Genomic DNA, 23,855 nt, shown 5'->3' with positions numbered 1-23,855 from the left:
AGACAAAGAGATTTCATCTGACACATTCTTCCTCCATGATATTTCTGCCTTGACACAGGAATAAAATCAATAAGAGTACCCCTTCATAAATTGAAGCCCCTGGAACCATGATCCAAAATAAAGTTTTTCCTGCATTTATTACTATGACAAAAAAGTCAGAAACTGAGGTCAAAAGTGACAACATTGTTGCAAGTAGAGAATACACCTATTCCAGGTACACTTGTCCCAGAACTTCCAGGAAGTATATGCAGCATGTGTCTCAAAATGATTATTTCAACCTACTAAGAACATGGATTGAAAATCTTTTCCTCTGCTTCTTTACTAACTTTTGCTATTGTAGTCTTCCTCTAAAATCTGGGGCTATGCAGTACTTTTTCAATGTGTATTTAAATTGAGCAGATTTTTAACATTTTTTCTACGGTTGTTACCCACTCGTATTATATCCTCCAAATGATGCAGTTTGGTTTAAGCCTTGTTTTGAGTTTTTAACCACATGACTAACTACATAACTAAATTAACCAATTAACTAAAGTGTTTATCTATTGCTAATGCAGCAATAGTTTGTAGAGTTTTCTTACAACATGGATTTCTACACACAAAAAAGGACTGCTTTTGCAATATTAGCAAGGAGAAAGCAATTAGATCATAAGTCTTTTGCTTTTCTAAGATGTACTGGTGCATTTGTGCCTCATTCACGCCATCATTGTTGTGGATGTAGGAGATGTATCCCAAATAATTCCCAATTGTATTTCGTTATTATAAGGAGCTGTTCTCACATATGTGTGTTAGTAATTTGCAGGATGTAATAAGTCCCATACAAGTCAGAGAGTTGTAAACAGCCCTAAATTGTTGAATGGAGCCCACTGGGAAATGTCCCCCAAAATGGAAGGGCTCATTAGCATAAACAGATATAGGAGGATGTAGTGCAGCCACTGCATGAAAAACTATGGGCTCAGTTGACTTCTTGCCTGAGTGGTCTTCCCTCCTATATGGATACAATTACTAATTACTAGATATATGACATATCAGAAATACTACCTTTGTGTTATTTGGATTTTTCTTTTTATAAGGTAGCATTTACCCAACCAAGATTTTCTCTTTGGTGTCACAGCTCCTCCATCTGTGAGGTCTGCTGCTATTGGACACTTTCTTAATCTCAGCAGCTGTACTGCAGCTGCCTTGGCACATAGAGCACCTTTGTGGCCTTTGTCTCCGTGCTGGCTAGCCTTGCCCCCGGCTGGCCCAGCAACCAGTCTAGGCCACTGCAAAGAGCTGACGCCTGCAGTGCCCACTGATAGCTCATACCCTAAGCCAGTCTGCCTGGACAGGTGCCCACAGTCCCACCACTAGACTCCTTCACTTATGTACTGCTCTTTTTTGTTCCTTCATTTTGTTTTCCAAAGGTGGCATGAAAGCATTTAAACCAAAATAAATGAGAATATTTTTAGGGCCTCATCTGTGTCCACACTACAATTTTTCCATTTACTCACTTACTCACTCACTTACTTACTCATTCATTCATTCATTCATTCATTCATTCATTCATTTCAAGTGGTCAAATTCATCTCCCTCAACTCCTACCCTGGAAACCAAGTATATACCTCCCAGACTCAATAAAAAAACTGAAACTTCAATGCCTTCACTCCACTTCTGTGGTGGTCCAAAATCTGCCCCAAAGCACGAATGTCTAACTGCCTGTCATGAGAATCTTCTTGGTTTTGGTTTTATGTGTAATGAATTGAAATGAGCTCTCCTCTCTTCCTTTGTTTCTTCATCTACTTATATGTCTTTATCTACTATATGTCTTTTATCCTTTGGCTTCTGTCTATCCTTTTATTTCTCCCTTTACCTTTATTAGTTTTCTTTTGAGAGCATTCTTTCTTCTCCATGAGTTTCTATCAGTCATGTGCCACTTGTCTGGTACCTGATAGAGAGCCAGTTTGCTATATCTTGTGATACTTGGGTCCCAGAACCTCGACTAGGAGAGACCAGTGAATGAAGGAAGAATAGACACTAACCCAAATTGATACAGAAAAGCTTGGATCCAGTTGTTTGGGATCTCTGATGGAGAAGCCACAGTCCTAGGGACATGTGGCATATTTATCATACACAGTTAGACAGGTAGGTGGGGCTATTGGGTACAGAACAATTAAGCATAGTTTAAGGTACAGCTGAACAAGGAGGCAAGCTTAGCTCATCTTAGAAAGAGCAGTCGCTGTAGGGGAGCAGTCTTCAGGCCATAAACATCTATGGGGAGAAAGCTACATATTGCATATTGCATATAAATACTGCATATTTTCTATGTTCCTCATAAACTTTTGCACTGAGCTCAGCAGAAGGCTTCAACCACCACTCTGAGCCTCACCTGGGGGTCATTGATAAGGCTTTGCCAACTTCCTATAGGTATGAGGTATTGGTCCTTGACATGGCCAGCTCATGTCAGCAACAAACATTAACTCAGCACTTCACACATCCAGATATATTCCTTGTCCCACAACATTGTAATATTGCAGCTTATTACAACTCTATCATTACAAAAAATTTGTAATATCTTATCCAAAAGTCTCCCTTTCTCTCCCTTTTCAAAATGATTTTTTGGTCCCTTGCATTTCTTGTCTCTTAATTAATGCTATTTTCAATAGACAAACAATAGTTGTATATATTTATGGCATACAATCTGTTGTTTGGATCATGTATAAAATATTCAGTGCTTAAATCAAGCTAATTAACATATCTATCATGCCATTTATCATTTTCTGTTGTGAGGCATTTATTCTGAGCGATATTGAACATACAATACATTATTATTAACTATAGATGTCCTGTTGTGTGACTAATTTGATAATTAGCTTGCTAAACCACACTGAAATACATACACACAAATACATAGTTGGAATTATGTTTTTTGAACATGTGACATTTTCAGTATTGCACACTGTAATTCATGAAATGTTATATTAGTCCTAATATCTATTCATATTTTAACCTAAGGACATCATTTTATAATTGGTTGCTAGAGAACTTGCATATATTAGATTTATATATAAACCTTCAGAGTTTTAATAGTAGCACAAGCAGTGACTTTAAACATTTATTGCATTCTTTTTCTCTTTAATGCAAACATTGTAATTGATTTTTCTTAAAGCCTTGATAATATTTTATCGACATCCTCATTCTGACTCTTTAATTCTCTCTCTTTCTCTCTCTCTCTCTGTGTGTGTGTGTGTGTGTGTGTGTGTGTGTGTGTATGTGTGTGTATGTGTGCTATATATATGTGTGTAGGCTTATGAGTGTAAGGTTGTATACATATGTAGCCATATATTTGTAGGTGCATGTGTATGTTCAACACTGGGTACACTGGGGATCTTCCGATATCTTATTCCATTTGTTTTTCAACACAGGGTCTCTCTCTACACTTGGAGCTTACCAGGCTTGTTGACCAGAGAGCTGCAGCACCCTTCTCCCTTGTCTTCCCAAGTTCTAGAATTATAGATGCAGGCTGCTGTACTACATATGTGAGCAGTGGGAAATCAAACTCAGATCTTTAGGCTTGCCCAGCACAGACTTTACTGACTAAGCCAACTCTTTAGTGCTGTTTTTGTTTGCTTGTTTCTTTTGCTTTTGTTTGTTGTTATTGCTGTTCCAGATGGAGTCTCTTTATGTAGCCCTAGACTGTACTCATTTTGATGAGACCACTTGTCTTGATCTAGCTGAAACATGCCTTTGCTTCCTGAGTGGATTACAAGAAAGGAAAGGAACCACCATGTTTAGCTGGAATTTTTAACTGCTTTGCTTTATATCATTAGTACTCATTTAGAGACATGAACAAGTCATCACTGTTTTTGCTCTTCATTTCATTTGGTGTGTGTGTGTGTGTGTGTGAGAGAGAGAGAGAGAGAGAGAGAGAGCCCATGAAAGCCCATGTGGAGAGTTCAACACTGAGTGTCTTTCTCTGTCATTCTCCATATTATTTTGGGGGACAACATATCTCACTGAACACAGTGAAGTTTGCTGTAATGTCTCTACAGGAAGCCCCTGAGATCTGTGTGTCTTGACATTGCATGTAGTTTTCCAAACTCAGGAGCTCATGCTGGGCAAGTAATTTACCCCCAGAGCCATCTCTCCAGCCTGTCTCTTTGAATTTTTAACCTCCTCTCTGTGTTTGTAGGCAATACTACTTTCATTATGCATACATTTATTACTGACTCATATTTAGACACTTCCTTCATTGGAAGGAAGTCCTTTGTGATAATCAGAGGCTGCCAATACTTTTTCATATTTTAAGAGTCAGCCTAAATAAAACTAAATGTACAAGCTGTGCAGACTCACTGAGTGCCCATTATGGATTCAGTGCCGTGGCAGAGGTTAGAAATGGAGTATTGAACAATGAATCAATGAACTTTTAAACAGCAGGTGATGAGCCAAGACAATGGAAATGGACATGTAAGCAACATAATTGTAATAACTGTGATGGAAGATACAATAAACTACAAAAATGAGTAAAATGGAAGGTCTGGTTAGGAAAGATATTTCAGGAGACATGACCCTAGGTTCAGCTCTGCTGCCCCAAAGCAGAGAATGAAGAATTCGATGCAGAGGGCAGAGCTTAGCTTCAGACTGGTTTCAGTGTGGCTTATTGTGGCAAAATATATAAAAGTGGTGATTGCAATGTAGTTTGCAATGAAAGTACCTCTAGTTTGTTGAGGTGAGAGATCAGGAAGGACCTCACAGGTTTTCACAACGAGTTTAGATTTACCTGCAATGCTTGAAAAGCTGTTACAACTTTTTAATATGAGATTGACAGGAAGTTCAATTTATTTTTTTAAAGATCAGATTAACTGTTTCACTAAAAGAGCACAGCAAGATTGAAATTGTAGAATAAATTACAAATTAATTAAGAGGCAATGCTGGTATCTTTGAATAGGTAGATGAAAATAGAGATAAAGATAATTGAGACAATTTTAAATGTACTTTGGAGCTATGGAATTTATGATATTATGATGTCATGATTTTATGATATTTAAGGTACAGTATTTTGCTTTTTTTTTTTTTTTGCTAGAGTCTATAGGAGTGAAACATATAGGTGTTAATTGTTGTTTGAGCCAAAAATGGGAAAAGATTTATAAGAAGAGAGAATTTGGAGGAAATTCTAGCAGTCTCTTTCCAGGTGCTTAAGCTTAGATGTGACATGCTTAAATCAAGGGAATGTTTGGATTTAAGAATTTGTATGTCAGTGCAGGACACTGTACTTAGATTTCTAGGTTTCCTCAGTTGTAGGAGTTCTTAAGGTTCTGACAAGGATTAGATTGCCTCAAAGGAAAACATTGCAGGAGAACAAAGAGTGCTGCTGCTCAGTCCTGAGGAATTTAATATCTAAATGACAGGGTAGGAGGCAGACTCCCCAGGGAGAGAGAAAAGGAACAGGTTATGAAATCAAAGAATCAAAACTTTCCGAAGAGAAAAGTCAAAGTTTCTCCTGTGCTAGGGCAGTAATCACCACCGTCGGCAAACTCCAAGATGGAGCCTCTGATTGGTTAATCATTCTAGTCCTAATTCTCCAATGTAAGTAACAAGGCTTACCGTCCTCTTGGCTTTCTCAAACTTGTGTTCCGATGATCTGGTTATCAGCCCTGCCGAAGTAATTCAGTTCATGAAGCTATTTTGAAGATGAAAAAGATTCCTTTCAAGACTCTACTTTAGGCTAAGTCAGCCACGAGAGTCTGAGCTCAGTAATAACCTACTAAAGCAATGCTTACCCTGAAACACTTGGGGGAAATGAGAAGAAAGGGCTTCCAGTTGCACGCCGTTGAAGTCAGCAGGGCCATCACTTTTGATTACATAAGGATAAAAAGGAAAAGTACATTTGTTTCAGATTTGTCCCTGCCATTGTTGACTATGATCAAATTAATTCTGATGACTATCTTTAGCTGACACAGACACTGCTGGAAGGCCGATTACAGGGACATCGTGATCATCTCCTAGAAGTCTTCTTGTAGAGCCTCGCCAGTGATCAGCCATGCCAAAGCTCAGGGGCAAAAACGTTCATTGTCAGTCAGAGCTCTAATTAAAAACTATACTTTGTTTTTCAATCCACTTTTGGAAAGAACACAGGAGAAAAAGCAAGATGTAAATTTTACAATGCCTTGGCAATGTATCCAGTTCTCAGCTGAACAAAGAAGCTTATGCGCAGAAAATCTTGTCGGAGTAAACCATGTAAGACAAATAAGAACGCTTAATCCCAGTCGTCCGCCCTGCAACTGGGGCGGCTGATAAGACCTACTCAGTAATGAAGCAGAAAGTGAAAATGTGAAGATGCAGACCTCCCAACTACAGACCAATGCCATCTCCGTAAGGGAAATGATGGCAAATGTGAAGTTATGATATTCAGAGCCATGTTCAAAGGTATTTTTGTAAACATGGCAAGATGCCAAGGGTTTGTTCCTCCCCCCAATATGAGAGGAAAAACGAAGAATGTAACTTACAGGGTTATATGGCATTTGTGCATGTTGTATCATATTAATGTATGCTCTCGATTCATCACCTTGGTGGAGGTTTTAGTGTGTATATAAGCATTAGAAAGTATGTTTACTACTGATAAATCGACGGGGGACTGAAGCAATTTGCAGTACTACAACTCATTTTGGATAATTACAGTGTCCCTAACGAATGTGTTTATGTATTACAAAGGAGTAGATTGCTTTAAAAAAAAAAAAAAGAAAAGAAAAGAAAAAGAAAGGAAAAAACCCTGTTTGGGGCTGGTGACATTCTAAAAAGAGCAGAGACTGATCATGCCTGAGACTAGCTTAAAGGGGAAAGAGAACATTAGTGAGCAAGGATTCTAGGAAATGGGGAGTAAAAATAAAAAAAAGGAAAGAAAGAAACAAATGAAGAAAATCACAGTCTTTTCAACTACGGGTCTAACCTTATTCAGTCAAATTTCATGTACATGACTTACTGTAACTACAGAAATAACAAGAAATGATTAGTTAAGATTATGCTGGCAGTAAAGATACTAATATTTTACCGCACATTGAGTTCCAGTTTACATTTTATGCAGAGGTAAATTAGACTGCAATGCTGTTTATTCTTGTTTTATGCAAAGCTATTTTCACCACGGTCTTAAAAGTTGTTATTAGTTTCCCTCCTGCTTTCTATTTTATTACAATAAGGTAATTTTTAGCTTCCTTATTTTCAGAGAAAAACCATACGGCACAGTAAACTTTAAATACAATGAGTTAACAAGGGTGAATTAAACAATTGTGTCCTAGGCTTTGGAAGGTCATATTAGAATAAGATTAAAGTCTCTCCCCTTCAGGTAATGTTCATTTGTAAACAAGTCTGGCTTGGGTTCTTACTGAACATTCTCCTGATTAGATTAATTTCCTATGAAATGCAAATACCGTTTCCTTTCTGACAAGCTAGTCAGACTCTGCCAGTTTGATGATTGTACAAGAAAAAATGCAGCATTGGAAGGAAAACAATTCTGTAGCAAAGTGCAATAAGCATAAAATGAGATTTGTCTGAGATTGGGGAATCTGTATTGTCATTTAAAAGGGAATATAAGAGCTAGTGAGGGAGATTTGTGGTTAGGTGTAAATAGTGAGCAACAAACAGCTGGATGGAGCGAAATAAGGGAATAAGGGTAGGTCAGTCACCACTGGCTGTTGCCCTGGCCTGCCCATTCTATAATGATGCCCCTGCCCAGGCTATGCATAAACCCATTGGGTAGTTTGACTTCTAGAGTCCCACTCCTGAGTGCACCAAACATCAGTGTCTTAGGTAAAGTGACCTAAGTTCCTAGTAAGTAGTGCTTCTTGGAAACAGTGCTTGTTTATGTTGCCTGCCTGGAAATGTTCTTTCCCTCTCAACAACAGTCTTTCCTCAGGGGGAAAAATTAATCAACACTATCTGCCAAAAAAACATTTCCATCCTTGCCAGGTAATATTTCCCGACTTTCTGACAGGATGAAACTTGGGATGCCTGGTCTAATCCAGATGTAATAACAGATATTTTGCTTTTTCTCAAATCTTACCTCATTCAAATTCAGTTTACTTAGAGTGGTTTCAAAGCTCTTGATGTTATGAGATGTACAGATCTCATTTCGCAACTCCTCCTCGCCCACTCATTTTATGAGTGAATATCACTAGTGCTCATTTTCTTAAGGGAAGATGCCCTAGGTCTGAGCCCTCTCACACTTTATCCCAATTCTCTTCACATTCAGATATGATACCCTTTTCCTTTAAAGTGGTTTCAAATGTCAACATGGGGTAGTTAAATGTTGAGAACTGAACTTTCATGTTTCATTAGTGTGTAGATGAATGCCAGCAAACCCAGTTGGAAAAATAGTCCTTTAAAAGCAAATCAGCTTTTCTCTCGCTGGTTATCATTAGAAATGGAATTTACATTGCCTTAGGAAAATAAAAAGAATTGGAAACAACATGGAAATGTTGGGGGAGATGAGAATTTTCATAGTATTATCTGGGATTTGCACCTGCATGATAGAAATATTTTAAAGTTTGTGATTATTATTGATAAACTGAGTAATACCAAATAACAAAGCTTTGATCTTAAAAACGACTTTTAACTTAGCCACATTTAGTGCACTTAGCTGAGTGCCTGATCTGATATGACTTTCTTCATTTATTTTGTACTAGCTTAAGTATTTCACTTGTCATTTTATCCTTTGGATACATTTGTACATTGAAATATTGCTCTTTATTTTTAAACTCTCTTGTCTACCAAGTACAGTGTTGACTGAGTGGCTATTCTCCCTGAAGGGACAATTTATAGAGCAAAATTTGTTATAAGACTGCAAGATAGCCTTTCATAATAGAAAAAATATTCTCCCTATATTGTTTTTTTTTTCTGTAACTTTCCGTGCCCTCTCATTTGCTTCTTAAATGTTTGCAAAAACTTATTCTTCTTTAGAAACATCACTGGTACCATCTTTTAGAAAGGGACTCTATACAGCCTACGTCACTGCAATCAGCCAGGAAAGAATAATATGATCTGCAAGAAACTAACCTTTAACCCCTTCTACAGATATTGGAAGAAATGGATGCTGGGATGGAAAATCATCAGTAAGAAGTGGGCTGCAGAGATCACTCAGTTGCTAGAGTGCATGCTGTCCAAGCACAAAGACCAAATATGGACCCCAGTGCTCAAGTAAAAGCCAGGTTGTAGTGGCACATGACTACCACAGCAGTGCTGGCAGGGTAGATGCAGGCAGATCCCAGGGGCTTGCTGGACAGCCGGACTCTTTGAACTCTAGGTTCAGCAAAAGACTCTATCTAAGGAAAAGAAAAGAAAAGAAAAGAAGCAAAAGAAAAGAAAAGGAAAGAAAGAAAAAAAGGTGAAGTAATGGATGAAGATAGTCTATATCTATTACATGGGACCTTTATCCATGTATGTACTGTATAAGTACATACATACAGGAATGCCACCCAGATATGTGTGACACAACCACACACCACACAAACACACACACACACACACACACACACACACACACACACACACACACACTTCTACATATCTAAGTACATCTACTGAGTCTGTATAATATAAGTTTTATGTATATTTTTAGAGCTGACCACTTGATATTGGGTTGATATTGGGTAAGCACTGGGTGTGCTCTTCCATGGACAAGAATATTTCTTCATTCTCTGCATGCTTTAGTTTCCTGTAGTTCTTTGTGTAGGTTTGAGGCCTCAGGGGCTTTCACCCATCTGCAGTAGAATGTCTATTATTTGTTTGTTTGTTTGTTTGTTTTTTGTCCTTGCTTGGCAGTCATGATGATAAAATATGTGTGTAGCTTTTTAAATTCCAAGGAAAGTGTTTGTCCATAGTTTCTCTACTCTGGCTCTCACACTCTTTCTGTTCCCACTTCTACAATGAACCTCTCTGGTGTGGGAATTATATTGTATATGTATCTATTAGGTTTGAACTCCATAACCTTGCATTTTGAATGGTTGTGGTTTTCTGTTATGGTCCCAATGTGTTGTGAGTAAAAGTTTCTTTAATATGGGGGTAGGGCAACAGTAATCTGTCCATATGAAGACCAATGATTATGTTGTTGTTAGGGATTATGAACTAAATCATTAGATTTGCAGATAAATGGATGGAACTAGAAGACATCATGTTGAGTAAGAGATTCCAAAAGGGAGATGTCACATGGAGGCTCTGGGCTCCAAATGTGCAGATGTTAGTGTCTATTCTGGGGTAACTTTGGAAAACAGGTACCATCACCAGAGTGGGAGAGCACTGGAGAGGAGAATATAAGGGTTCAAGTAAATTGATGGGTAAAATGGAAGAAATGGGAAAAATGGGAGGAGGTTCACATTAGGGAGGGGTGGAAGAGAAATACAAAAGAAGTAGCCATGGGGAGGGGACAGAGTAATGGTGGGATGCCTGAAAAGCCACTAAGACTCATACTCATAACTCTCTACCAAAAATATATATACTACAAGTAAAATTAAATGAAAATTTCATGAGCTGCCTTCTTCTATGTTGTTCTTCAGATAGAGAATCCCTAAACATTACAGGGTATTTTTATTATTCTTGGTTGCCTTCTAGAAGTGGAAGGTAAGGCCCTATTGCTGAAGACACGGTGTACTATAAACACAGTTCCAGAGGTTCTTGATCTGGAACTGACCAGACATTATCCACCCCGAGAACTAACTTTCATGGATCAGAAGATGCCGTGCAAACATCCAAAGGAGAGAAGCAACCAATAATTTTACCAAGCTATGGTAAACCACAACAACAAATAGCATGGCACAACGTTCCTAAGGGAGCGGTAGTGATACCTACCCCTTTGTTGTAATTAACAGCCCTCTAGTTGGTCTTAAGATCTGTTCAAGGGTGAAATTAGGCCTGAGACCATTAACCCAGGGCATGTGAACTCACGGACTTGGATGTGAGTCTTCAAGTCCCACTTTTAAGTACTGTTAATTATACGGGTGAACTAGTTCATGAATAATTATAAGCAAGGCCTTTCTTTATGACAACTATCTAAACAGTCTTGGTGGTCAGCCTACATCCCTAGAGTGTCTTTCTTGGCCAGTACCTATTCTTCACGCCCTTCTCCTTCTCTTTGAGATTACCTTCGGCCATTGGAGTCACCTTTCAGACATCAAGGCAAATGTCATTGCGTAATATGTGCTCCACAGAGCTATATGTGTGCAGAATGAGACTGGGCACTTTTGAAACTCATGCATCATTTGTATCTTACTCAATTGACTCAGGATTTTTCCTGGGAGAAATTCCTTAACCTCCCTTCATGGTCTTATCCTCATGTTCTCCTGATTCTTTCCCTTGTGTTAATTTTATTCCTAATAAAACTGAAGTCAAGGAATTAATTGTTGTGAGAATGTCCTTGGAGATATGTGAACAAACGCTTATTTGCCATCAGGTGAGGCCTTAGAACTCACCAAAGAAACAAGTGTTGAGGAGGTCAGCTTAGTGGACTACTGAGCTCATTCCGGTGGTTCAAAGGCAGCTACATCACTGAAAATCTCACCCAGTATGGCTGATGACTTACTAAAGCTGCCGCTACCTCTAATGTGTGCAACTTATTGGGAAGCCTCTCTCCTCTACTCAATATATGCTAATATAACCTTTGGGAGAAGCTTTGTGAATCTTCCCAGATTCAAGGGCCTTGTTTTCTCTACTTCCTGAGCCTTACTTAGCTTTTCTCCTCTCTCCATGAGTGACTATTACATTTCAGAAAAGTATTATATAGCTATCCTAAACATGATAATTATTAACACTGAAAATATATTCTTGGGAACATGAATTCCGTGTCCTGGAAAACTTTGGTAGGTTTGGCAATACGATAATGTTTAGATGCATCAACTACTTTATTTTTAATTCTGCAATTATTCAACATGGTTTTTCTAGTTTTTTTTTAAGTAGATCACCACAATTATACTTTCATCTAATTGCTTTTTATTGCTAAAAATTGATATTTAACCTAACGTTTAGAGATGTACACCAAGTGGCTTAGAAATAGAGTTGCCCCTTAATTTTTAAAATTAAAACAGAATGAAGAACGTTAGAGGTCTTGGCATTGTATACTTACCTTTGTATTTAGTAATCCCTCCACATTACAACAGTGTTGTTCTCTGCTTATTACTGCAAATTTAGTAGTATTTAATTAAAACCCGGAAATGAGCTTTCCATCCATTCCCCTGAATAGTGAGAGGAAGAAAGGCTCATCTTACCATTTGCATTATACTGGAAACTCTTAAACACTTAATCTCTCACACAGTGGTTCTGTGCTTTTAAGAGGATTACATTATTAATTGTTTAATTATTCATTATGCTGCATTTTGCAGTTCAGTACAAAAGCTTTTCCAAAATTAATTTAATGTTTTATCCTTCTTAGCCGTCATTCTTTGTAGCAGGCTCTCTGTTCTTCCATGATAGGATGTCTCACAAAGAATCAAGAGGATGCCTGTTGAAAGCTAAGCCTGGAGCCCAGCAAACAGATCTTTTGCCAGAGCCATGACTAAACACACCCGGAGACAACTGAGTCTTTCTGTACTCCAGAGACTATTGCTAGCAATATGTCACCGGTGGGAGCAACATTAATCATAATTGTAGGAGTGACAGTCAGTTTCTTGACCGCACTGAGAGAGGCAGGGAGGTCAGCACTTCAAGTGACTCATCAGTCAGAGCGGCAAAACTATTGCGAAGATTTTCTGTCTGTTTTCACTGGCACTTTTATTTAATCCCATCATTTCCCCTGCAGTCTGGGCAGAAGTACAAAAGCTGCAGGCAGGCACAGTCTGCCCTTTTTCTTTTTTCTCTGTGCCAAAGTAACCTTGGCAATTGATTGCGTACTGAAAGGCTGCCACGCCCCATTTCTCCTACTTTCTTTCCTCTCTTCTTTTTTTTCACGCTTTTTGTTGTTTTCTCTTTCTCCACATCGCTCTTGGAGTTTCTTCTGAAAGGGTTGCTATAAGGAAGCCTGATGTTAGGAGATCTCACCAATTCTGTGCTGATTATAGGGGATGTTCCTGACGCAGCCTTCCCAGTATGGCAATGCACATCTTCATCCAACAGTGGTCAGCCTGGAGCTGCTTCTAGACAGCTGCAGCTGTTATCAAAGCCTGCCTAGTCTAGGCATTTTGTTTCAGGCTTCCCAAAGGAATCTACGTAAAGAAAAATACTCAAGATAAAAATAATTCTAGGAAAAAAAAAAGGATTCTAGGACTTGGCCTTGTACATGCAAGTGCACACTAAGAATTTTTTAAAGGTATTCGACTTCTTAAAAGAAAATTCTCATGTGTATATATTATGTATGTATATAATATATATGTGTATATATATATATATTGTGTATTTATAAATGAATGGATTTCTGAAAGGAGATTTAACTCATCCAGTGTGATGCTATCAGGCACACAGTAGGGTACTGGTGAGCAAGACTCAGTAAATGCCATGATTCTGCATTTGTTGTTATACATTTCTGGAAGGTGGAAGACAGATAAGCAAATAAATCAAACAAAATAAGAGAAAAGGAGTGACAGAGAAAATGAAAGAAACAAAAGCAAGGAAAGAGATGGGGGTAGTGTTATCTTGACTATTTTAGATGTAGTAAGTAGAGATGAACACACAAGAACATGTAATACAAGATGTATGTGTTTATGGGTAATTAATGGGAATTCTAATACAATGGTGAACATTCTAATTGGTCAGTAAAATTAAGACTCACACATATTTATTTAACCATTATTCCAAGGAGCTATATGTATTTCAACAAAAACATTTAAGATTAAATTTCAGATTTTTCTTTCTTAAGAAAGGGGCAGGAAACAAAAGTCGATCTCAGATTAATTTTCCAATGAATAGGGCATGTTTTCTTGAGATTCATTAATCTGTGTACATTAAATTTTTAAAAGTGATTTACACTACTGTGTAATGTCATGTTCTTTATTCCAGCCCAAAGAATATGTGTGTGCTTAGGGTTATGATACCCATGTTATTTAACAAGAGCATCTGTTAATTTTAGTTGACACTTCTTTTTCTCACTCTACAAAATTATTTAATTTTAAAGTTCAGAAAGCTATTTCCTTCAAAAGAGATTTTCTAATTAGGCTCTCTCCCTTTTCACCCTCTTTGTCTGCCCCTCCCATTTCCTTCTGAAAGATAATACCAATGGGTTGCGAGATTAAGTTTAGAACATTAGTTCTTATGATTTCTGTATAGCATAAAAACTTCAGGGCTCAATTACCAATACTGTTACAGAGACCTAAAATCTTACTCAATGTGAACTTTACATGTGAATATATTGAAAATATCACTGGGCAGTGGTGACGCACGCCTTTAATCCCAGCACTTGGGAGGCAGAGGCAGGCAGATTTCTGAGTTCGAGGCCAGCCTGGTCTACAGAGTGAGTTCCAGGACAGCCAGGGCTACACAGAGAAACCCTGTCTCAAAAAAAAAAAAAAAAAAAAAAAAAAAAAAAAAAAAAAAAAAAAAAAAAAAAAAAAAAAAAAAAAAAAAAAAAAAAAAGAAAAAAAAATTACATGTGTTTACATATAAAATGCCCTGACATAAAAGGGGTTAATTTTGTCTATTGCTAGGTTGTAATCTAAGAATATTTTTACGACTTTATTGTTAATTAATGAAATGCTGTTGTACAAATTGTTAATAGAAAAATTCTATATTTAATTGTATGTGCTCTGATTTCCCTCTTCGTGTCAGATTTGTTTGTCTTGCCTTCCAGGGCTTGCTCAAATGATTATAGTTGGAGCTCAGAAGTTCAGAGTATTTTTCAGTTAGACTCCCTCTTCTCTCCACATAGTGACATGAAACCGTTAAAAGAACACCTCAGAAGGATTTCATTATTAAGCAGAAAATAGGCTAGGAGGCTCTTTTAATAAGTGGAGACGTTTCAGCAGAGAATATAATAGTTCAAAAGACAGGGGTGCTGAGGGACACTTGGAAGGAGTTTTACCTAAACCCCATTTGCCGCACTTCCCTTAAAAGATACCATTGTAAGGACTTCAGAATATTCTCCGTTATCATTTTATTTTTAAAATGGTTTAGCGTTATATCTGAAAGCAGAGCCCAGAACATGTAATGATTGGAAATTAATTTCCTATTGCTCCCCGTGCCTGTTCTTCCTAAAGGATGAAAGAGATTTTCCACAGAAAGAACCTGTTTTTTCCCTTTCTTTACTTTTCCTTTCTTCCCTTCCCTTCCCTTCCCTTCTCTCTCCTTCCCTTCCCTTCTCTCTCCTTCCCTTCCCTTCTCTCTCCTTTTCTTTCCTCCCCTTTTCTTCCTTCCTTCCATCCCTCCCCTTTCCTCCTTCTCTCTCTAACTCTCTGTCTCTGTTTCTCTGTCACTCTCTCTGTCTTTCTGTCTCTCTATTTCTGTCTCCGTCTCCATCTCCATCTTTGTCTCTGTCTCTCTCTCTCTCCCTCTCCCTACCTCTCCCTCTCCCTCAACTCCCTCTGTGTATGTGTGTGTGTGTGTGTGTGTGTGTGTGTGTGTTCATTCATGCAAGTGTGCCACAGCATGCATGTGGGTTTTCCGTGTCAGACTCCAGCTGTCGGACTTGATAGCAAGCGCCCTTACCCTTGTCTGCATTTTCAAGGAGTCATTAGAAAACAAACTTAATTATATGATTCATGGTATTTGCACAGTCATGTTTCCTGAGAAGGGCCAGAGTATCCCAGAAGAATGTTAAAGAGAGGAGGGCATGGTCACCAGATCAAGGAAGAGGAACAATCAGAAGACTATTGCCAGAAAGCAACAAGTAAGTTTGTACGTTAGCCTCAAATTTCTTATGACAATTACAATGTGATTTGTAGAGATTTTAATTAAGCCTTACGGTCTTGCTCTTGTCTAGTTGTGACATTTGTGTGCATTGATGACTTTTCCATACTACTTGAATTCATTTCTCTTAACATCTTTCTTTTTAAATTGTTTTTATTAAATTATCTTATTTATTTACACTCCCAAAGTTGCCTCCATTCCTGATCCCCCTCCCCTAGTTCTTCACCCCATATTCCATACCCCCACCTCTGAGAGGGTGCTTCACACATCAGACCACCCACCCCCTCTTTACCCCCACAAGCATTCCTCTGCCCTCGGGCATCAAGTTTTCGAAGGATTAAATGCATTCTCTTCCACTGATCCCATACAAGGCAGTCCTCTGCTACACATGTGCTGGGGGCCATGGATCAGCCATTGTTCACGCCTTAGTTTTTGGCTTTGACTGGGAGCTCTGAGGGGTCCAGATTAGTTGACACTATTGTTCTTTCTATGGGGCTGCAATCCCTTTCAGCTCCTTCAGTCCTTCCTCTAACTCTTAATGTCATTTTAGGCAACAAAATTACTTTGATGAACTTTCATATAAAAACTTGTGGTTTCCCCCTAATAAGCAAAAATGGCTTGCCACCCTTTATAATATCAACGAAAGGAAAATAAATAAAAATTTGAAGATTATGAGAAGCATCCTATGCCTATTTTACTATGAAATACATATTTAAACAAAATTTTATTGCACTTACAATTTATCACTTAATATTGCTGATGAAAGTAAACCACTAGGGAAGTCCCTATGAAAGTTTCCACTGTGTTCTCTGTTTCCTGGTCAGCCATCTTGTGAAGAAGAGTTGACAAATGTTCCTCTCAGTATGACAAGAGCAGAGCAGAGCTGCTCCTTTTACTGTACCTTTTCTGTAATGGACTGATGATGCTCTAAATCTGAGAGCCCAAATAAGATCTTCTTTCTCAAGTTGCTTCTTTCAGATTCTTTGCCACTGCCATGGAGAACTAATTCAACCCTTTTCTTTGGTGGAGAACAGAAAGCTGGAATCCCAGCAGTAACATCAGTAGTGCATGAGACAAATTATATAACATTGTTATATTCATGAAAGAATTAGCAACTTTAGGAACTAGTAGATAATTCTGACAGGGTAAATACAATGAATGCCAAATAGTAAGTGATGTTGCTTCCCATATTCCAAAGATGAATGTAAAAGAACTGGCATATTTTAGAGCCATTGGGAATAGATTCTGCTTTGATTGGTCTAGTCAGGAAATCCAGAAAACAAAGATGGAAATGTGTGATAGGCAATTACATTAGGCTATCGCAGAATCTTTAACAGAGGTTGAAGCAATATATGTTTGCCAATATAGGTTGTCTATGACCACAATTAAAGTTGGGTAGGAGAAGGCAGAAAAAAATATTTATACAGATTCTTTATATTTTAAACACATTTAAAATGTTATCCTTTTTGAAGGCTTTAACAGTGTAAAAGGGCATTTTATTCTTACCTTTCTTATTTTATGTTCAGGACTAAAGAGCAAATAAATAAAAACCTTCCATGACTTTTAAATCTACATTGGGTTTTCATTTCATTAGATCAGAACTATACTGTGACAAAAATCAGCACATTTCAACTACTATTCTATGCAGTATTGAAAAACCTGCTCTCTTGTGCCTTCATTTAGAACCAAACAGAACCAGTCCAACCTTACTGTTATAACAGGGAAGAGAGAAACAGTGAATGTCTCAGGCACAGTCCAGATGGAAGCATTGCTACAGGAAATTTTGAGTTAAAATTTTTGATTACTGATGTAAGGGCATGTCCATTTTTGTATTTAAGATGGTGGAAAATACAGTATTAACCATACTTTGGACTATTTGGTAAACAATCTTGGTTCTCTTTAGGCCCCATTATTTGGAGTATGATGGGCATTTAAAAATTATTTAGCCAAAGAGAAAATGCAAATTTAAACACCCATCTGACTTAATGTTGCCTTTGGGTTAATAAGAACATTCCATCTTCGAGGAACTGAGAACCCTCATATTGACAAATGGTAAGCATAAGTAATGGTAAGATTGTGAAGTAAAAAAATCGTAGGGGCTTTTCACTGTTGACAAAATGGAGGTAAAGGTTCTCTGCCTTTAGCAGAAGAATTCAACATCTGCTATAAGCATATAACTAAAATCTATAGCGTAATAAAGAGAAATATTTGGAAGAAGTAGCCTCAAGGTGGTGGTGTGGGATATATGCTTGTTAATTTTGGATTCTTTAGCCACACCTTTGTCAAAACACTTAAATAAAAGGGCATTATGTTATTTTCTGGATTTTTTTCTGAAAGTGATACCAACTTTGAAATTCATTTCAGTAGAAACAGTGACCAATTTATTCTACTTTGTCAGGAATGTTTTATTTAATATACAAAATGATAGGTTTCTATTATTGGTGAAAAGACAAGAGTGGACTCTGACATTTAAGATGAGAAAATGGCTCTCTTCTAAGTACAGTTGGCTGATCATAAAATGTGCAATTCAAGCTTTCAGATTGAGATTCTAGATTGACAGTACTCTTGAGTCAGTGGGGTAAGTGTCTTTTACTGTGATGTCATAGGCAGTGGCATTGATTGTGTGAGCAGGTGGTTGGACTGGAAGGCTGATGCTGAAACATAGAAGAGAAAAAGCTAGTTCTTATTATGAGAAGTCCACTATTGCCTTATAGCTGAGGTACTCAAAGAAGAAAAAAATAGGAATATTCCTCACTGTGGATTCAATAAAGCCTTAAATAATTCTTTAATGTAGTCAGCATTAGTTCTCTTATTTCACAAAGTATAAAAAAAATGGTGTAAGCAGTTGCTTTCATGGGAGAAAATGTGAGCAGTTGTACCATATGAGAAATCCCCTTCATTTCTTTCTTCTGCTTATTATGTCTCCCTGAACATAGGCGTGTATTTGTTTATTAAAAGTGACTCAAGTGAAGAAATACTTGTTTACTGTATTTCAGAAAGCATGTTTATTTTTCTGTGCTATAGGGTCAAAGATTATACTGATATATTACATACATATACATACACACATATATTTTTTTCTTCTTATATATTACGTATTCTTCTTAAGTCAGTCTCTAGATGCTCACTTCTTTCTGTAATAAAGGAGAATGAGCAAAGACTTGTGCAGTATTTCATAACCATATTTATTGCCATATGGCCCTCGCCAAATTACATTGTGCTGTAAGTTGAGATTGTCTGAAGGAGTCTGGCTAACTTCCAACATGGGAATACCTTTCAGAGGCTGATGCTAATGGGAATGTGATTGTCTGGTAATGTAACAGCGTTAATATTGTTTTTATTGAGTTAGCTGGACTGCTAGCTATTGTGTGCTGGAGGAAATACAGCGTATGGTACAATGATCTAATGTTGATATCTTGCCAGACATCTCTTTTGCTAAGTGTGTCACAGATCTGAGAATGCCAGGCTGTATGGCTACTCGCTATGGTCTGAATCAGTTTTAAGCAATGTTTGAAAATATAACATTGATGTGTATAAGGAGATAGGAAAGTCAGTTTATCTCATTGGATAGCCACGATTTACTTATTTCATGGTTTCTGATCATGTGTTTGTGTTCACAGAATAAAGGAATTCTTTACCACAGTGATTTCTAGAGTGAGATGCTCACAGGTTCATCAGAATCTTCTAGAGATTTGTCAGAAAGGTAAATATTTACATAGCACTCATGTCCCACTAAGAAAAGGGAAGAATTCAGTATAAAATGTGATGTGTCAATAATCATAAATATAGATGTCATGCCCATTCAAACTGGAGAACAGTTCCTTTAGACCTTTGTTTTCTAATAGTTATTGAAATATAACAGAAACAAAATATTATAACTTTAGAGCTGTAAAAAGGTTTCCATACTTGATGCTTTCCTAAAACTTTCCAAGATCAAATCTCAAAATTCTATTATGTAAGTCAGTTAAAATACACATCACATCTGGTTGAAAATGAATAAGAATAATAAACATGAATTTCCTCAGGGAATTAGGGTAAATTTATTACAAGTAGAGAATCTGATTGAGGGCAGTCTCTCTCAACTGTAGCCCTATAGTTGCCACAATAACACAAAGCAAAACAGGCTTACCAGGAATTATATTTTATAAACTTTTATGCAGCTAAAAAATAATCCTACCAAATAAAATCAGAATCGAAAAGAAATAACTTTGAATTAGGGATAGATATCCATAGGAAATATCAAGAAATACCAGAACTTAAGTAAGTTACCTAGGAATAATGAAAGCCAATATAAACTTTTTCTCTTGGTTCTTTTCTGCTTTTCCTTTCCTTTTCTTCCTTCCTTCCTTTCTTTATATTTTATTTATTCTTTCAATCCTAAAACCTGCTGGAGCTCTCATAGGCTCATGCACTCTAGAAACTCTAAATACTCTATTGGAGCTGGACATTCCTGGGCAGGAAATAATTCTCTGCATTAAACTAAATATAGTGAATAAAATAAAGGGATACCTTGCTATTGATGCTCCTACTGTTGCATAGCAGAGCATGTCATTCAAAGAGAGTCAACAAGTACCTTCTCATTCCTTACAGTTGATATCCTCTACTTGTAGGTTTCTTTGGTAGTCAGTCTGCAGTACTTAGGTGTGAGAAAGTGCAGACATTCCAGTTCTTTAATCAGGGAAGATCTGCAAAAGAAGCCTGGAAGAGAAAAGAACTGAGGGGATTAACTTTATGCCAGAAGCAGCAGTGTTAAATTTCATGATATTTAAAAAAAAAATTTAAGCTGTAAGTCAGTGGCAGAAGCAGAAATTACTGCCACTCAGAGACTATAAATTTCAGAGTGTGAATGTGACTTACCATACATGAATTTTCAGAAAAAAATTAAAATATTTAAATTACCCAGCTAGAGTAGAGTTTATCCCAAAGCTATGGGAAATTTAGTTGCAATGTATTTGTTTACTTCTCAAGCAGTGTGGGCTCAAGAAGAAGGGGAGGTGTAGCTACAAAGACCAGAAAATGGAGTAAAGGAATCCTGTTTGTGTTTGCTTTTGTGTTCTTTGATCTTGAATATCCTATAGAGCCAAGACTGATCTTCCAATCCTCATCCTTCCCCTTCACCTTCCCAGTACTGTGTTGAGAATAATCACATGCCACCACTCCTGGACAGCCATTGTTTTCTTGGCCAAGAATCTCTACCCAACTTAGCCACATGTTCTCCACGTTACTTTGAAAACATGTTCATGGCTGGCAACAATTCTGCAACTTTTTACTTATTGCTGAAATTCAAGCTCTCTTTCCTTGGGAATTTGTTTCCTGTGGAAACAAATATTAATGGATTTTAAAATAAACTCTGATTGAAATTATAGCCATCCCTCATTCATCATAACAAAAATCTACCAGAATTTAATACCAACAGCTAAACTTTGGTTTTATTTAATGTTTCTTTTCAAGTGAAAAAAAAAAAAAAAACCAATAATGTCATACACTCCAGAGATACTGCCCCTAACAGCATGTGCAAAATGCATCAAAAACTCTCAGGGGGAAATAGATGGATCAAATGACATTCATTATATATTTATTACAAGGAGGTTGTGGGTAGTCATGCTGGCTGGATAGGAAGCCATGCTGTAACGTTTGCTGTAGGAAATAGAAATGCACACCCTATTTTAGAACTAAAACATTGCATTTCTCTGTAGAGATGTTTTTGCCTGTCACATCTAACACTTTCATGCCAGTGCACTTCTGAAAACACAGTAATTGCACTTGGATCTTGGGAAAACATGTGGAGAGACAGACAGTTGCTGGTGTAGCAATATTTCCAGTCTTGCTTTTAGTTGAGTGAACTGATAGGTTTTGTGAAAATAGCTACAATGGCCAATGGCTTATGAGAGGGGGAAAAATCAGTGTCCTCATAGATGAGGTCCAGCACAGCTTATCCAATCCCCAGGGGTTAGCCCTGGACATGTGTACACATGTGAAATGCTAAGTGGACTAAGAAGATTGTATACACATGCACATATATGTGTATACATACATAGAGCAATAACAAATAAGAGACAATAAATTTGGGAAGGGGTGCACAAGAAGAGTTTGACATGGGGAGAGGGTCATACATTGTCATATTGTGTACACTGGCTAAGAATTTAAACTCAGACTTCTTCTTTCAAAATGAAATAACGCTATGTGCTTCTGCTCTCTTTCAATGGCCTCTGAAGGCGAGTATGCATAGTTTGAAGGATCTCAGTGTCACAGCTACTACTTTCGATAACAACTTGACATTTTCATTCTCTCTTTGCTTTGCAGTAGATGATTTACATTCTCAAAAATATATTAAGTGTTTCAAACCTTTCTAATATTCATATAGGTCCTAAAAATAAATCTGAATGGAGCAAAAGAAAAAAAAAGAAGTTAAATGACATTCCTAAATTATTCACCATTCAATGCTGCAGTCCTAATGTATACTTCTCAAGGCTGGCTTGGAATTTCTGTTCAAAATTTCTGCTTAAAAGAACTTATAAATGACTCACTATACTCAAAAACCAGTAAGCTGGAAAATAAAAAATTTCTGGCTATACTTTTCTTGCCTTTGGTTTCAAGGTTCCCATGCTATCTGAAAGAGGAAGGTGTTTGTGACTAAGGCAGCTTGCCTTGGGGCTCACACTGCTTGTCACATATAATGTACCATGTTAAACATATAAATTAATTTCAGAATCTGTTGTTCAAGAGTAAGATGGAAATTTATGCAAATTATGTTTGTTCCTGTTCAATGGTTAAATTCTTTGTGGTCCTGAAATGTGATATTTCTTTTATGATATGTATGCGAAACGGGTATGACAATGTGGTAAGACTAGAAATTCATTCACTAAGCTCAGAAGTGCAAACATTTTTGTATAACTGATTTGAAATTTCTTATAACCTCTATGCCTGGGATTATAGATGACTTGAAAATGTGTTTTCATCTCTTCTATACTAAGGTACTCTCACATGAGATAAATGGGAAGGATTTAGAAAGCTCAATTTTGATTCAGAGACCCTCTTCTTGTACATGCTAACTTCTGAGGTCTCATGTAGAGTGGAAGGGGACATTACTTTGCTCTAAGCCTGAGACTCTGTGGGACTCTTTGGATTCCACACTCACCTTTGAACAGCTGTGTTGCTCTCCCCACTAACTGTTCATACTGATGTCATTCCCTGCAGCACTCAGAAGCCTGATAACACCTGCATTACCTCCTGCAATAATCAGCCTTCTGAGTGTACCTTGATTTTGTGAATCTTATGAGTCTCCACTAAGTCCAAATTTTGCTCTGCTTAGGCTTTTTATCTAAGACACCAGCCCTCATAGCCTTTACTACCATGCCTTCTAGAGGGAAGCCTAGTTCTCACCTCTCAGTTACTATCAGAATCCATGGAAGGCCAAGTAGTTTCAATAATATTAATTCCCTGACATTATTTTTGTGTGTACACGTGGTACCACCATTTTTGCAGTTGTCAGTTTAGGAGGTTGTGCCCCTTCCAGGCTCCCAAACCTATCAAAGGGCTTTACTCCCAAGAAACCAAGAAAATCCTGGTTTCTTTTTGCTTTCCATCTTTTGTAGTCATATGTGATAATATGCAAAGAAAAAGATCACCATCTCTCCTTTCTGTTCTTTTGTGTCCTCTACCCTTGGAAAGAGTTCGTACCATACTTTTGGGGGTTGCTTGTCTTTAAGAACATTTCCATTACCATATTCTTCCTAGGAAACTATCTTTTATGGTTAAGTAAAATGTGTCAGAAATACTATCCTCATTTTTCATGATACTGAAAGGACGTGAATCTTTGAGTCACATCTTACAAAAACGTTCAGGTAGCATCAAGTTGAAATATTTCATATGTTCTATGTTAATAGTTTACAAATATAGTTGAATCATAAGTCAAATAAAGAAAAATTTATGCTTCTGAAATTTTAAAAACAATATTTGCATATGCCTATAAAGGATGCTTCCCTGAGACCTGTTAATGTCTTGCTTGGTTTTACTATTGTGGAAATTAAAATTATGAAATTTTTTCCATGTCATCTAGTCTATTG

This window comes from Mastomys coucha, unplaced genomic scaffold (assembly GCF_008632895.1).
Source record: "Mastomys coucha isolate ucsf_1 unplaced genomic scaffold, UCSF_Mcou_1 pScaffold9, whole genome shotgun sequence".
Taxonomy (NCBI): Eukaryota; Metazoa; Chordata; class Mammalia; order Rodentia; family Muridae; genus Mastomys; species Mastomys coucha.
The sequence above is the reverse complement of the archived record's forward strand: the minus strand, read 5'-3'. Positions refer to the sequence as shown.